Raw genomic sequence first — 15,289 nt, forward strand, 5'->3', positions numbered from 1 at the left:
TTCTGTAATCAAACACATGATCACTGGAGTTCACAAAGGACTTCTTCCCTAGTTTTTTTTGATAATTCCAACCAGCTGTCCATTCACCCAACATTACACATAGGAAACCCAGTGCATTACTAACCTGCTGCTTGAGCACTGTAAATTGTCTAGAGTAGATACCGCAATAATAAATAACAGCCTAGAGTTTAAATTTGGCTCAGTTGGCTATTTTTTCCAAAATATTGTTCAAGAACAAGATGCTGAAATCTTTCTCAGGGGCTCTTCTAGACTGGGTAACCTTAGAGTGCTTTAGCTCTGCAACACATAAAGGAGATTACTGTTACTCCAGATGTTCAGTATCTGTCTGAGCTTGATGCTGAAGAATGAACTTGCCTATGCATTAATACTACCTGGAGAATGTTTTAATAGCAAGAGAGAATATAAGCAAAATCTAACCTTTCTGGGTTTTTGTTCTTTTTTGTTTTCTGTTTTACAAACCAGGTTTAGAATTCTTATGGAAACACTTTTTTAGTTCACCTACAAAGCTAACTGCAACCAAGTGTTTTTGCACTGCCCTTTTCTCATTATAATCCACTGAGATTCAAGCAGCTGAAAATCTATACCCACTAATGCTCTGTCACTACTTTCAATATCATAAATGCATGTATGAACTATGAAGATATAGATCCACTTAAAATAACCCAATGCAGGCAACACATTAAACTCACAATAAGCTGTTAATTATAGAGGGCATTCAAGGGTAAAACTGGCTTAGTGCTGTTCCTGAATTTTCATCTAATTTTTTCAGCTCTTTTCTGAATTGTACATTTTTGACAGATTTTTCTCTCACTTATTTAATTTTTGGTCTCTTTCTGCTTCCTTGTCAAGACCTTGTACCCCAGATATCAGCCTGCTTGAAAAGGTGTGGCTACAGCCCCCCTGAGCTTTGTCAACAAGTTTCCACTACGTGAATGTATACGTTCTGTGTCCCTTCAGTCTTACTCCCATTTTGCCCAGACACTGGTTATCGCTTTTCCCTCTTAACGAAAGGGCTCTGAAGCAGTTTATTCATGAGCCATAAATCTAAATTCACTCGATATTTATTAGCACAGCCATATAAATTCAGACACGGCCCAAACCAGAATTTGAGATACTAAAGCTGCGGTCCTTGCAATGCATGACAAAGTTGGAAGAAGATGGATAATAAATCGTGCAACTTGATCTGCCCCCTCCCCTCTGCCTTCAGTTTGGCTTCCAAGTTGGGTTCTTCACTTCTTGCTCCTATCGCAACAAAGTGTTCATTACTGAATCCGATGAGCCCTGTGAAATTTTTCTGGCCTGATGCAAATGTCTAATGGGATTGAGTTTTAATTCCCCCGTAGACCTTTAAAAACAAATAAATAAACCTCACAATAACTTGTGTGCACTCAGCTTTGTTCACATCACATAAATGTTCACCACTGCTCTCTGCTGCATTGGAGACCTGCTCTGGAAGGGAGAGAACCAGTGCGTGTGCACTTAGGTTACAGTTACTGACATTGGACTGCAAAATTTCTTATACCACTATACAAATATGTACATTTCATTAATTCTACTTGGTTAATAAATAATGAGCCCACAACCCAGACAGCAACGTTGAGTTAATTCACTTCTGGGAGAACTAAGTTTAATGCTTGAGAAATTAAATTAAAAATCATAAGAACTCCATGATAGTTCACTGTTCAGATATATGCTGTTAGAAATAAAAAAAATGAAATCTGAAGTTCTTAGAGCTTTTAACTCATCTACCTGACAGATGGGTACTATACTTTTATATCAACAAAGAGACTTTAATTTTATAGGCCAAAAACTAGAAATACAAGTTACATTGTACCTGTAATTGAGCTGAGTTATAATTAAGATTGAACACTTTGCTGCTGTACTCCTCATGTTTTGTTGTTTTAATGATACAACCATAAAAAGCATTTTTAATTTGAAAGCACTTACATAAATATGCCATCTACTCAGAAGACCTGTTTTACTTGAGTATTCTGACATGCCTTTGCAATTTTAATGATTAAAATAGGTCCTCTGTGCTTTTTATTGCTGATGCCATCAGAAAGTCAGAACACAAGTAGAACTGGTCGATCCTCCTTATCATTATCCACAGAGTAATTTACTGAATTAAAGTAAGCTTTTCCATTTCAAGTAATTTAATGCAATTAAACACATACACCCCTCATTTATTTTTGCAAAAAATAAAGAAGTGTTCAGAAATCAGATGTATATTTCTTTATTAATCAATTGGAATTCCCAAAAAATTGGAGGAAAAAAATGGTCTGGGTCAGTTATTGAAATTAAATGAATTTTAAAATAAGGTCAATATATCAGCAAGTAGACAGCTAATGGTGCAACGAGGGTTTGAGTAAAGCGGCACAAGCAAAGATTTCTGGCTTTGCCAGGATTGCAGCAAGAAAGAGCATGCAAGCAAGAAACATTATAAGCCCAGATCGCTCAGAGACAGAATGGCCATCTAAGCTTGGGAACTGGTAATTGACAGGGCAATCATTTGGGTAATTAGGGACCTAGCTGTGCAGATCCTTATTCGTGTTTTATCAGATAAATCTCTGCCTTAATAGATGTGTAATCTGGTCTCCCTTGAAGCTGAAAGAATTGAAATCAATTCCAAATCAGAAGTAAACCTCTTCCACTTAAAATCTGGTAGAAATAGTAAGAAAAATACTCTTTTTGCCTTTGTTTATCAGTCTAGGGAGATAGGCTCATGATAGTCCACTACTGGTTGACACAAGTATTTGTAAGAAGCTACATGCTAATTATTAGCAGAGTTGGCTAGAAAACAATCAGTATGTGCCATGAAAAAAATATAAAAGATACAAAATTCAATTCTCATCTCACTATCTGGGAAATTTTTTGATTTGTGAAAATTAAAACACTAGCCAATGCTTGTTGAGAACCCAGCAATTTTTATTAGAGACTTGATTTCGCTGGTGCCATCAATTTTTCACACCACTTCAACTAAATCTAAACATTAGGGGATTCTGTTTCTGACTTGAGGAGAAGATAATAATCAACAGATCACAGACACATCACACCGAAGTCAGTGTGTTTCTTCTGGTGGACAGTGCGACAAAGTGAATTGGACATGAACTTGTTATTATGCTATGAAAGACATGGCCTCCATTCCCTACTACCTCTGAGCTGTCTGTGGCAACCTAAGTTATCTTAAGCAAGGGACTGACTGTATGTCTCAGCAACACGAGATAATGAGGTTTTGACAAACCAAATGTCATGAAAAAAAGAGAAGCTGCAAGCAGAGTGAGTGAATAAGCACATCCATCATATATGTTTTCTTTCCCTACAGCTCAGCATAAATTTTAGGACAGTAAAAGGCCCATGGGTGTGATACAGGGCCTGAGATACTGTTTTCAATAGCACATCACAATTGCCATTCTAAGGGGAAAGTGGGTGCAGTCATCCCACCAACGAAAAGTAATTATTTCCACATTATTATTGGGAAAATGCTTATGTGGCATGTTAATGTATGGTCTGTCACAGATGTTTGAAGAATCTGTATGGATCGGAATACATAATTGTTCCCCATTTTTTTTCTCAGAGGACCAAGAATAAACTGGAGGTGGGAGTACACTCACTTTCTATTCCAAAAGTATGATATTTTCTCAGAGACACTGAATTGTACCACAGAATTCTCAAACATCAGCCCAAAAAGAGGGGTGACACTTGACAAACCTGCCCGTTGGAAACTGAAGCTCCCCACCAGCTGACAGTGGTTCTATCTCCAAGTCTGATCCATTATGTTAGAAATGGCTGGCCACGCTAACTGTGGCTACTTCACACCCCCTTACGTGGAGCAATGTCAGCACTAAGAGTAGCAGTAAACATTTAAAAATGAACCGTGGTACAGACACAATTTACAAATACTACTTGTGACTGACAACATGAGTGAGATACTCAGGTCTCTGTCCAGCTGTGGTGGGTTGACCCTGGCCAGCAGCTAAGTACCCACACAGCTGCTTGCTCGCTTCCCCCACAGCAGGACAGGGGAGAGAAGAGAAAAAGCCAAAGCAAAACTCAAGGGTCAAGATAAAGACAGTTTAATAAGCAAAGTAAACGGGGGGGGGGGGGGAAGTGACGCAAAGGCAATCACTCGCCAACACCCACAAGTCGACCAATGTCCAGGCAGTCTCTGAGCTACCTTGGAAGACCAAAATCTCCTCACCTTCTTCTTCCATCACCCCAGTTTTATTGCTAAGTATGATATGATATTATATGGGCTATGCCTTTGGTCAATTTGGGTCAGCTAGCCCGGCTGTGTCCCCTCCCAACCTACTTAGTGCTGGTGGTGGGGGAGGCAGTGAGACAAAGAGAAAGCCTTGGTGCTGCTCAAGCACTGTTCAGCCACAGCCAAAGCACTGGTGTGTTATCTGCACTGTTTTATTAACAAATCTAAAACACAGCACTGTACACACTGCTATGAAGAAAGTTAACTCCATTCCAGCCAGATCCAGCACAACAATATCCCCTGAATAAAAAAAAAAAAGTCTTTCTAGTAATTCAATGGGCAGTGAATTTGAGCTTGAAAGGTTTATCATCAGCATTTTTTTTTTTTATTTTAATGCATCAGGATTGCTGTAGGCTTTGCCTTAAGCTTTGACTGACATTTTGGTAGCCTCTCTCCACAAAATGAATCTACAGAGATCAACAAAACAGTCTGATAAACTTTTTCCTTAGCGAACATAAAACAAGCCTGTACCATTTATTCTGCTCCTAGATATACTTTTAAAAAGCCTACTATGTCTCTTCTGGGGAAAGAAAGAGGGAAAAAAAAAAGATACAGAAAAAGAAAAAAAAACCCACACCACCTAACAGCCTAGATCCCATTTTTATTTTCAAAGATATCCTTTGTCAGTGAAGTAAAATAAACTATTTTTCCCCACAAAAATCTTTGTTACTGGGGTTGCACATAATCTAGATAGCGGAGTTTACCAAAATCACTTCAAAGAAATACAACGAGAAAGTGGAAAGATAATATCAGTGGTGAAAAAAAGCTTTGCATTACTCACTTCAATGAAACGAACTAAGGATGATGATAAATTCAAAGAAAAGTTTGGTTTTGTCCTAAAATGAAAGGCATCAGCACCATCTCCACTCCAGAAGACAGTAAGTGCACAGCAATTTAGGGCCATGCTCTGACTTGAGACACGTACCGTGAGAACACAGAGGAAGAGCAGAGGAGTTGAGGGCTGCTGAAAGAACGCTGTATTAAGAAAAAAAGTTAGACATAGTAAAATACACACTAATGAGACCTCACTTGGAGTTTAATTATTTTATTATACTTAAATTAAATAATCATTTCAGTCAGGAATCAACTAGCTACTTATTCTGCCTTCCCATGTTTTAAAGCCCTCAGTCTATTTAATGATCATCACAATAAAGCACTTATAGATTTTTGTGTTTAAATGAATTATATCAGTGAGGACACTTTGACTACCCGTTGCCTGTTATTGCCTCATTCCTATTCCTTAGAGGTTGCATGGCTGAGAGTAGGCTGGAGGAAAAGGTAAGCTATACAGAAAAGCTCACATAAAAAAAACCAGACTGTCATCACCTCAAAATCTCTACTTCATAGGGAAAAAAAAAAACACCAAGAAAAAGCATTTTCCACTGCAAGACTGGCAAAAAGAAATCCATCTTCTCAATCCTTATTCAGTCTATTCCTGCAGCCCTTATTTTAGAAACTCTGTATTAGCTTGTAATAGGCATACTTCCTAAAGAGTGAGAGGAAATCATCACACAGAAGAGACTGCGCAGACAAAAGGAAATTCCCTCAAATTTTGACCTGGAGCTTATAAATTGCACTCTTCCCAGTGCAAGCTTGAAGAAGCTTGAAATCAGATGTGCTCATTAGAGGCCAGTTTCTTAAGAACAGAACAGAAAGAAAACAACTCAAAAACCCTGCAAGCTGAAGCTTTTCCTTGGCCTTTGGAAGAGTTTTTTCCCAGACAGGATGATTTTTTAGAAGGTGGACTTCAGAGATTTAGTCTGTGCCTTTCTAAAAGCAGCATATCTATCAAAATCACAACACTAATGAAAGGAAAAATGTGGAATTATTGTTTTTCCTATAATAGTAACAGCAAGATAAATTTAACCTGTTGACTTCACTGCATTAGTAGAAAGCCCATATATAATGTGGCTCATCAAACCTATGCCAGATTTACAACATTTCAGAACAGAGCACTAAAAAGCTTTTACTTTTTTTTTTCTGGGAAAGTACCATGCATTCCAAATGATCAGCCATGGTAGCTACAATCCATAGCATGAAACAGCGAAGGTAACAGCATCTCTGTTTACACAGAGCCTGTGGGGCTACACGCACCAGCACCTGGGTAGAGACCAGGCACTGCTGTCAGCACAGGCACTGCCTGTTTGGGAACCCATCAGGCCTGGAAGCAGCTTCCATGATCTGCTTGGAGGATCCTGAGTAATTAAGTGACTAAATCCTCTCCAGCTTCAGGTAAAATGACCAAAATTAGGGCCAGCTCAGTTTTCACGGCTTTTTTTCCACTCGTTCTACCTGTCCTTTAATCAGGCTTTTTCTTACAGCGTTTGCTTTGCCACAGTCAGACAACTCATATTTTTTTAAATCTTGAAGAGAGCTTTAATGAATTCAAACCGTTTATCCCCGAGATTTAAAATACTTAGAAATGAAAATGAATGTCATTTACACATTAATATCTGATGAATAGGAATATCTTTAACTTATTCCTTTGATCTATTATGTACATCTGGAGTGGCTAGTTGTCTATAAATGGAGAGTAGTTTTGGAAAACTGCACGACAGCTATAAAATTCCTAGAGACCACAGAAAATAGCATGATGAACATCAAGGTGCAGAAAAGCAGATTTTTAAAATTGTAGATTAAAGTCATTATTATTAATGTTATGGGGCCTTCTGCGTGAAGAAGGGTAGCAAAACCTGATCTTGTGTAAAGCCAATTTTTGCAGAAAAGAACTACAAAAGATGGAACTTAAGTACTAGAATGTGCTTCACACCTGAGGACATCACAGAAAGTTAGATGACAGATACAGCACTTACTGAAAATGTGGGAGGCAAATCACAGAAAACAGAGATGAAAATTGGCACTGAGTCCAAGGAGTTCAAGCTCAGTTTGGAGGGAAGAGAAAAAAGTAAAAGGTTTATAATTCAGGAATGACTTGCTTGACATAGAAGGAAAGACAGACAGGTTTTCTCTATTTTACTTTTGGCATATGTGACAAGAGCAGTATGAGCAGTGAAGAAGCCAAAAGAAGCAAGTCACGATAGCTAAATGTCCAAAAATGCTGGACTGGTTAAACCGTTTACAACTGCTTTCGAGCCCTCCCGTTAAGCAGAGAGCAACTAATTGCTGTAGCACTACATTCCTAATTGTCATTATACTTACTAGTAAGGGTTTGGCTGTTTCCAGTTCATTTAATACGAATGCTGAAAAGTATATTCTTCTTAAATGCTTTTGCATGTACTAGTAGGCTTTACCTTACATACATATGACCACAGATGGAAATACCATTTTCATTGAAAGGGATAAGCTATGTATGTATGAAAAACCAAAAGACATATAATGTCTTGAATCACATTGCTCTCATTCTCCTATGAAAACAAATATTAGAATTCTTCTTGTACAAATTTTTGTCCCGATATAGAATAGATTTAGTGTGTGTTGTTTTGCATTGACAGGTTAGCAGAAGTGAGGAATCTTGGAAAGGTATTGTGATTTTTGCTAGTAATACTTATTCAGCAGTACTTTAAAGTTATAGCAATCTAAACATCTAATAATTTCTGCCACAAAAGCTGCACATGATTACAGCTTTCTGTGCCATTTGCTTCAGATGTGCATTCACAGCTACAAAGTGGAACTGGAACTCAGTATAAACACTACCTTTCTACTTCTTTGTCAAATAAGTCATACTGAGGTATTAATTTAGTACATTCGTAAGATCATACTAACAAGTCAGTTAAGATATCACCAGGGTCATATCTACTATTAGGGGATCCTAAGCCTCTAGATAAAAAATAGTAAAGAATTCTTTTATGTTTGGGGCCTAAATAAAGATACTACGAAGTTCATTGATAAACTGAAACAAAATTAGTATGAGAAGAGACCTCAAGAAGTCATCTAAGCTATCCTCTTGCCCTAACAAATAAATAATAGCAACATCGTTCCTTAATGTACTTGCAAATATCTGTAGGAGACTACACAACCTTCCTAAGCAATCTACTCCAGTGCCTCATTACCTGGACCACTACAAAGGCTTTCAATTGTTTACCCTAAACCTTTCTTCCTGCAGCTTTAGGCCTTCTGTCCTTGTTCTGTTCCCCAAGGACACGACATATACCTTTTGCTTGTAGCAGCCTTCTATGTGCCTTTTACAAACTGTTACTGCATCCCTCTCCTCCCTCTCTTCTTTATACCCAGTCTCCAAAGCTAAGCATTCCTTGATCTTTCAGTGTCTTCTTAGATTTCATCCTTTAAGAGTTATCCAACCTTTGCCTTTTCTATGTCCCTTTATAAATGGGAAACTGTCACTCAGAATCAGTACAACAGTACACAATCCATTTTCACAAGTGGTCACCATTAATTAGCATAAACTTTCTGTGATTTTAGTAGATCAAGATTCTTACAGTATCAGAGGATCTTTTAATATTGGATTTACATTGTCTAACTAGCATTCGTGATCTATAAATCTTTTTTCTATTCGCTTCCCTGTGGGGAAGCATATATCCCGTATGTACTTTTATTTATCAAAGCAAGGTCAAATTGTCTAAAATGGCGAATTAGAGAATAACATGGCCGCAGGGTGTTCAGGTGTTTCTTTTAACTTAGGTAAAGGCTTCCATTAAGATAGATATCCCAATGTTATGGGAACAGCCTGTCCTTTCATGTGACACTTGGCTAATGTCACAAGTATGTATGAAATGTTTCTACTTCAGGAATGACTTCAAGAACTCAGTCTAAGATAAAAGGTCAGATACCTAAACAATGTAGGTTTTTATTTTCATTTTGTCTTTGAAGTTTTAATTCAACAGCAAAAATCTGTCAAATAGGAGTACAAGCTTTTTTTTCCTATTTTTCCTGGCTCGACTTTTCTATGTATCAACATTTAAGAAAAACAAAATAAACAGGGCAGACAAAAAGAGATTGCTTGCAATTTCTTCAAAGTGTAGTTAGTAGCCACAGCTCTTTGTGTAATGCTTTTCCTTTTTGAATTTTGGACAGGGAGCATTGAAAGGATTTTCTCAACATCAGTCCATTTAAATGCAACTCCAGGGAGATAGGGAAGCACCGTCCCTGCTCAGCAGGTGGAGATTACTGAAAAGGAAGCCAAATGATTTGCCCAAAGATATCCATGTTAGCAGCAGTAGGTGGTACTGAAAGTCTGGGGATATTTAGAAAGCATGACATGAAATAAACATAAAAGAGAGAGAAAAAAAGAGTGGTGATAGGCTAATTTCCAGGAAAAATATTTTTTTGTCAGATTAACAATATCTCTAGGATAAACACAGAAACATATTAGTAGGAAAACTTCACCAAAACTGGATAAATGCAAATAATCTCATTTTTCTGATAATGTATGGTGCAATTTATTTTCTAATAATTTCTAATAAATGTGGAACGTTCTTTCATGTTCTAAAGCGCTTTTCCATCATCTATTATAGAATTAATTTCAGATTTATTCACTGTTAAAATATGCAGAAAGTCCTTAAAAAAAAAAAAAAGCAAGCATGGGAGTTCTTCAGAAATAAGTTTATCTTTGTCCCAGTATTATCACTACTTTTAAACTGACAATCTTAAATAATTCCTACATATGACAAGTTGCAATTCCACACAAACCAACCCAAATCATAAGAGCTTTTGGTGTATTTCTTATGTCCTTTTCACATTTGAAAATACTGAGATGGTACTTCCCTGTTATCCTTTTCAGTTTTGAATTACAGTGGCCCATTTTGTTTCAGCCAGATGGAGATGTAGTGACTTGCTGTGACCCAAACACAAAGGAGAAGCACTTTAACAATAAGAAGAAAGATTGAGTCAAGCCTTCAGCAAAGGGATCTAGTTATTTCTCCCTTTACCTGGGCACAGGAGGTTGCTGCTTCCACTTGTTTCCCCCTTCCTTTAGATCCTGTGAAAGCAGCTGGCATTTATTGCTCCCATCCTGAAATTACTTTTGTTGGTGTGGAATGTATATCCTTGTGAGAGAGGCTGTAGATGCTCCATCCCTGGAAATATTCAAGGTCAGACTGGAGGGGCCTCTGAGCAACCTGATCTAGTGGAAAATGTCCCTGCTTATTACAGGGGGGTTGGACTAGATGACCTTTAAAAGTCCCTTCCAACCCAAACCATTCTATGATTCAGTGATAAAACGCGATGCCAAAATACTACAAACTTACAAATAAGCCAAAGTACAACACAGCGAACAAGCATCCGGTTCTCTTCTAACATTTCCCGGAGTTAAAGTACCCCAGGGACCAAGATACTGAAAAGCTACTTGAGAGATGGAGGGCAAATGGTGGAGGAGACTTCAGGTGAGACCACAACGTGGTACACAAAGATCCCCCTTCCAGGGTTAAAGACCTAAACTATGTGAATGACGGTATGTCATGTATTTGTGTCCTGATATTATAATACAACTTCTACACATTGAAACAGAACAGCGACAGGCAAGACACCGTGGAATCTTGCACATCGAAATAAACAGGATGTGACGGATTTTTAAATCAGCAGTTATTAAAAAAAAGGCAAAGAGATAGGAAATATTTGTTGTCTTACTCTGCATCTCCTAATGGACTTTTATTCATTTTGTTTTTAAAAATAGCATCAGCAGAGATTCATAGAAAAAGATAGGGCTGTCTACCACCTACCAGCTTCCACTTCAAAATGAGTAAAATAAATCCCCCTGCCTGAAAGAAAAGCTTAGTGCGTTTTGTTTGTGTCACTGCACTGTAAGAGATATTAATTTATCTTCATTAAAAAAAGAGAGAAGCATATCATCTTACTATGACGACTTCTTCCAGTTACCTCAACTAGCAAAAGCCGAGATTAAACTGGAACCCGTGAGTGTGAAAGAGAATAATTTACTTCACCTTGGTATTTGTAAAAGCACATCTGGAGGAAGGAAGGGTCATTCCCATTGTGGGAGGAAGTTACGTACAGTTTCATGCTCACTGTTCCGTTTCAAATACTGGAGGGCTATTATTTCTGCCAAAGCACGCAGTATTCCAAGCCAACAACTGGCAGGAAAACACAATATGTTGGTAAAGCAAGGCTACTGACTGTGCAACATGAGAATATACTTTCACGAGCGGAAGAGAGTCAGCTATGGCCTAGACATATACCTTATGATCATATAATCATCCATGTGAAATAAAATATAATTAAAACTATTATTCACATCTGCAATGTTTATTAATTTTAGTTTGTCATCATTGTTTTGAATTTTGACAAGAGAGAGGGAAGACCTCATGCTAAGTTTAGCAAAATTCTTGTTTATATTGCCTCATGGCTTCTAGGAAAGCCGCAGTTCCCCTTGCATTCCCTGGAACATCTGTTCTGAACATGTAAGCACTGGAGCAGTAAAAACTGTACAATAAATATCTAGCAATGTATTCTAGTTGACAAGGAAAATCTTCATCAAGGAGATTCAATCTGCAAAGAGCAACAAAACATTTCAGGAAGCTTCTGGCCCTTTCATATCCATCTACATTGTGAACCCTTAGCAGGTACTAGCTTAAGAAATGCTATACACAAGAAGGTTTTGGGGTAAAGATGGTAGCTCTCATGATTAGACTTGATCTTCAAGCTGAACAGCTTATGGCAGTAATGGCTGACATGTCCCTAAGTAATTGCTAATGGTGTAGGTTATTCCAGGAGGACAAAATTACTGACTTGATATAACATTTCTTGCTTAATGAATGGCCAAGATTTAAGTGACTGGCAGTTTAACATCTCTCTCATTCCCTGCAGAGACTGCGAAGGAAAAGAAATAATGTTTCGGTTTGTAATGTGAAAAGCTGACACAGAGCTGTCAGACATTTCATTTCAGTCAATCCTCCCTAGGAAGCGCAACATTGTGAGCTCTGAATTCCCTGCGAGTTTATCAGTCTCATGTTTGCCAGATAAACAAGTGACATCAGCCCTGCAGACTTGTCGCCAGAAAGTAAAATGGTGGTTTCTAGTATCCAGATGCAGGTAGGTTGGTTTGTTTGTTTAAACTGAATGAGCACAAGATGCCGAAGGTGCCTCAGCAGATACAGAATGTAACAGCTGCCAGGATGTAACCTCTTACTTTAGCCACTAGCAAACTGAAGACAATCTCATGGAAGAGCTGTTTATAAATGTCAATTTTTGTATAATGAGTGCAGGTCACTCGGTGATGAAGCAGCCCATGCCATTTGTTTTAACTGCAGTTGACAGCACACTGCTTAATTGACTAGAGCTAATCCAGCACAATGTACTTGCACATGAATATGAGGAAGAAGCAGCTTCCTGAATATTTAAATGGACAATGTCAAGGCAGTCACAAATACTGTATTACATTAGCATGACTAATACAGTTTGCTATCTGGAATTACAGAAAAAAATCTCATTGCTGAGTACAATACTTTCTGTAGCCTATTAGTACTTATTTAGCATCTCCTGTCTGCCCTTTTTCTTAGAAATGCTGCTCATTTATCAGCAAAAGCTCTGTGCAGCCTAGATACTCAGTAAGCCAGACCAGCACAGGGCTGCTCTCATATATCATGGAACTTATTAGCCATGCACATTTCTTTCCCTGGGCTTCAAATGAGCTGGACCAGTTCGTTACACAACTCACAGGTGGGAGTGAAAGGTATACAGAACAGCGTATTGCCAAATATATGTAGTTCAATTTCAACAAGTAGGACAGTACAAATGCAAAAATATGGTGGATAACTAATTGCTTGGAGAACTTGCCTTCAGACATGCAAGAGTGAAGCATAAGCAGATGGACAATAAAATAAATACATAAGCATCTTAGGTGTAACTCCACACTTACATTTAGGATGGGATGTATTTCTTCAAAGGGAACTGAGTCGAAAACCCTCAGACTACTTCACGCTGAAAGAGGAACAAAAAAAACTTGTCAGCATTCTCTTGCTAACTTAAAGTTGCTTTGAAGAGCAGCCCATGGCATAACTGTTGAAAGACCTCTCTCTCTATGGACACAACTGCAGAACAGTTTGTTGTTTCTATTACTTCCTTGATTCTAAAGCCTGCTGCAGAAACATTTTAATAGGAGTTAAGAAAATGCCTTTTTTAGACAGTATTTTATTTACATCCTTACATCACTAAAAAAAGAGGGTTTTTTCTCTCCAATCACCTTTTTGAATTATGTTCTGCAAAATTTTTTTCACAATATTTGATTTCATTAGCTACTTTTCGTAGGGAAAAGATTTACCCTTCTACTTCTTGAACATTTTCTGACTGTTTGGTTTCATTATGTTGCAATTTTTGTTTGTGAACTTTGTTGCAAGTCAGTTTCTTAAGTGAGAGCAGTGTAGTTCAATATGGGAAGTACACTGTGCTCACAGGGGTGACGTTCTTTTTGATGGCTTCATATCCAGTGACTATTCTTTTCTGCAAATGCTTTTTGACTTGTACTGTTTGTACTGATTCCAGGTTTCATCTCCATTACATTTCTGTTGACTTTTTCAAATACGTTCTTTCATTATGCAGGAGAATTTGCTATGAGCTACTTTTTCTTACTCTTGCTCTCGCTGAGTAGCATCTGCTTTCCCAACAAGTCCCCCATTGTCTCCGGCATTGTGTCTACTGTTCTGCACTAATGCCACTGACAGTACCCTCAAGGCCAAATTCCTTGACCTCCTGAACTGTCAGAAGGCCAGGAGCACCAGGCTTTTGTAGGACCTTCCAAAGGGGTCACAGATGACTAAACAATCTGCTGCATCTGAGCACGTCAACGTAGGCGTGTCCCACAAGGCAGTCCAGCATGGTTTGCATCTTCTTGCCAGACCAGAGAGTCTTCAGGCCCTCACACAGTGCTTGCACCGAAGAGTCAGAGCTGGTCACAAAAATGGGAAAGCAGCTTGGAAAAGGTCCTCATCACCCACTGAATGGACATGGCAAATACCCATACCTCTGACCCTTGAGGACACTTCCAGAGGGGACAACACCACAACGTCTAGCACTTATTTACAGCTCATCTTACCATATTCAATCCAACAGGCAGACTAGAACTTCTGCTAATCAGGACTGGCCTCAGGGAGGATCCCACGAGATAGGATTGAGTTGCCTTCCTCGGAGAAAGCCATCGCACTACCCCACTAACGGTCCCCATGTAGCATTGTACATCACTAGCTCCTCTCCCAGATCACCTGGCTGCCAGATGTCCTACATCTAGCACCAGGTGCAGAGTTACGAGATAGCGATGAATACAGCTACAGCTCTGCAATGAGGAGCTAAGCTGGTACAAGACAGTATCGCTCCCTTTCTGCACAAGCAGCACAGCAATGAGCTGGGCTCCTGCTGGGACAGGCTTCATCACGCGAAAAGGAAGCCCTCCACTTTAAGAAAATATTCCTCCATTTCAAAAAAGCAGAGCCATTAGCCCTTTCCCCCTTTGGCTCCTTCAAACCTCTGTGCTCATTCTAGGGAGACATTTCTGACTCATGCTAGACAAACAAATACACACCAGGATGGCTGAGTAACAAAACTTCATGCAACAATGCTCTTCATGCAGGTGCCATGCACACGGTTCCCCCAAAGCATTTCTAGAGAGACTTACTCCTTCGGAGGCTTCCTTGTTCAGATCCATACAAAATACTAGGGTCTGTCTTCTGACAGTTGCTTGCTAATCTCCATACTGCTTTTACCAACTCATTTTGATTTATGTTCTTACAAGTCTCCATACCTTGAGAACTAAAGCAATAATTACATAGTTATTGTCTACTGACAATTTTACCAACTCATTTTGAGTGAAAGATTTGGATGGGGTATTCCAAAGAACTATTATACAACAAAATTTTAGTGAAACTCAACTGGAACTTCTTGAAACTACTTAGAAAAGGCTCAAATCTGAAAGGTACACCTGAAAAAACAGTGAATTCCTAAATCACAGCATTATCACCTCTTGTAGACCTGTATTTAGCATTCATGTTTTGCACTGGGTGAACACAAGACAAAACTGAACATCAATTGGTCCCTCATGAAGCTCAAGCCAATGCAACTACCAAAGATTTCTTTCCAAATACTGTA

At 38.6% G+C, this 15,289-nt stretch overlaps 1 protein-coding gene across 1 annotated transcript in view; it reads right to left on the bottom strand.

Moving 5' to 3' along the window:
* The window catches only part of LOC104019134 (N-deacetylase and N-sulfotransferase 3), a 355,872-nt gene that overhangs the window by 124,627 nt on the left and 215,956 nt on the right, over positions 1–15,289 (bottom strand). Inside the window, exon 6 of the mRNA XM_009472364.2 lies at positions 13,071–13,132. The gene's annotated coding sequence lies outside the window, so the exon portion shown is untranslated. The remainder of the gene's footprint in view (positions 1–13,070; positions 13,133–15,289) is intronic.

Source organism: Nipponia nippon, unplaced genomic scaffold (genome assembly GCF_047370975.1).
Source record: "Nipponia nippon isolate SJK-2023a ecotype South Korea unplaced genomic scaffold, ASM4737097v1 scaffold_6, whole genome shotgun sequence".
NCBI lineage: Eukaryota > Metazoa > Chordata > Aves > Pelecaniformes > Threskiornithidae > Nipponia > Nipponia nippon.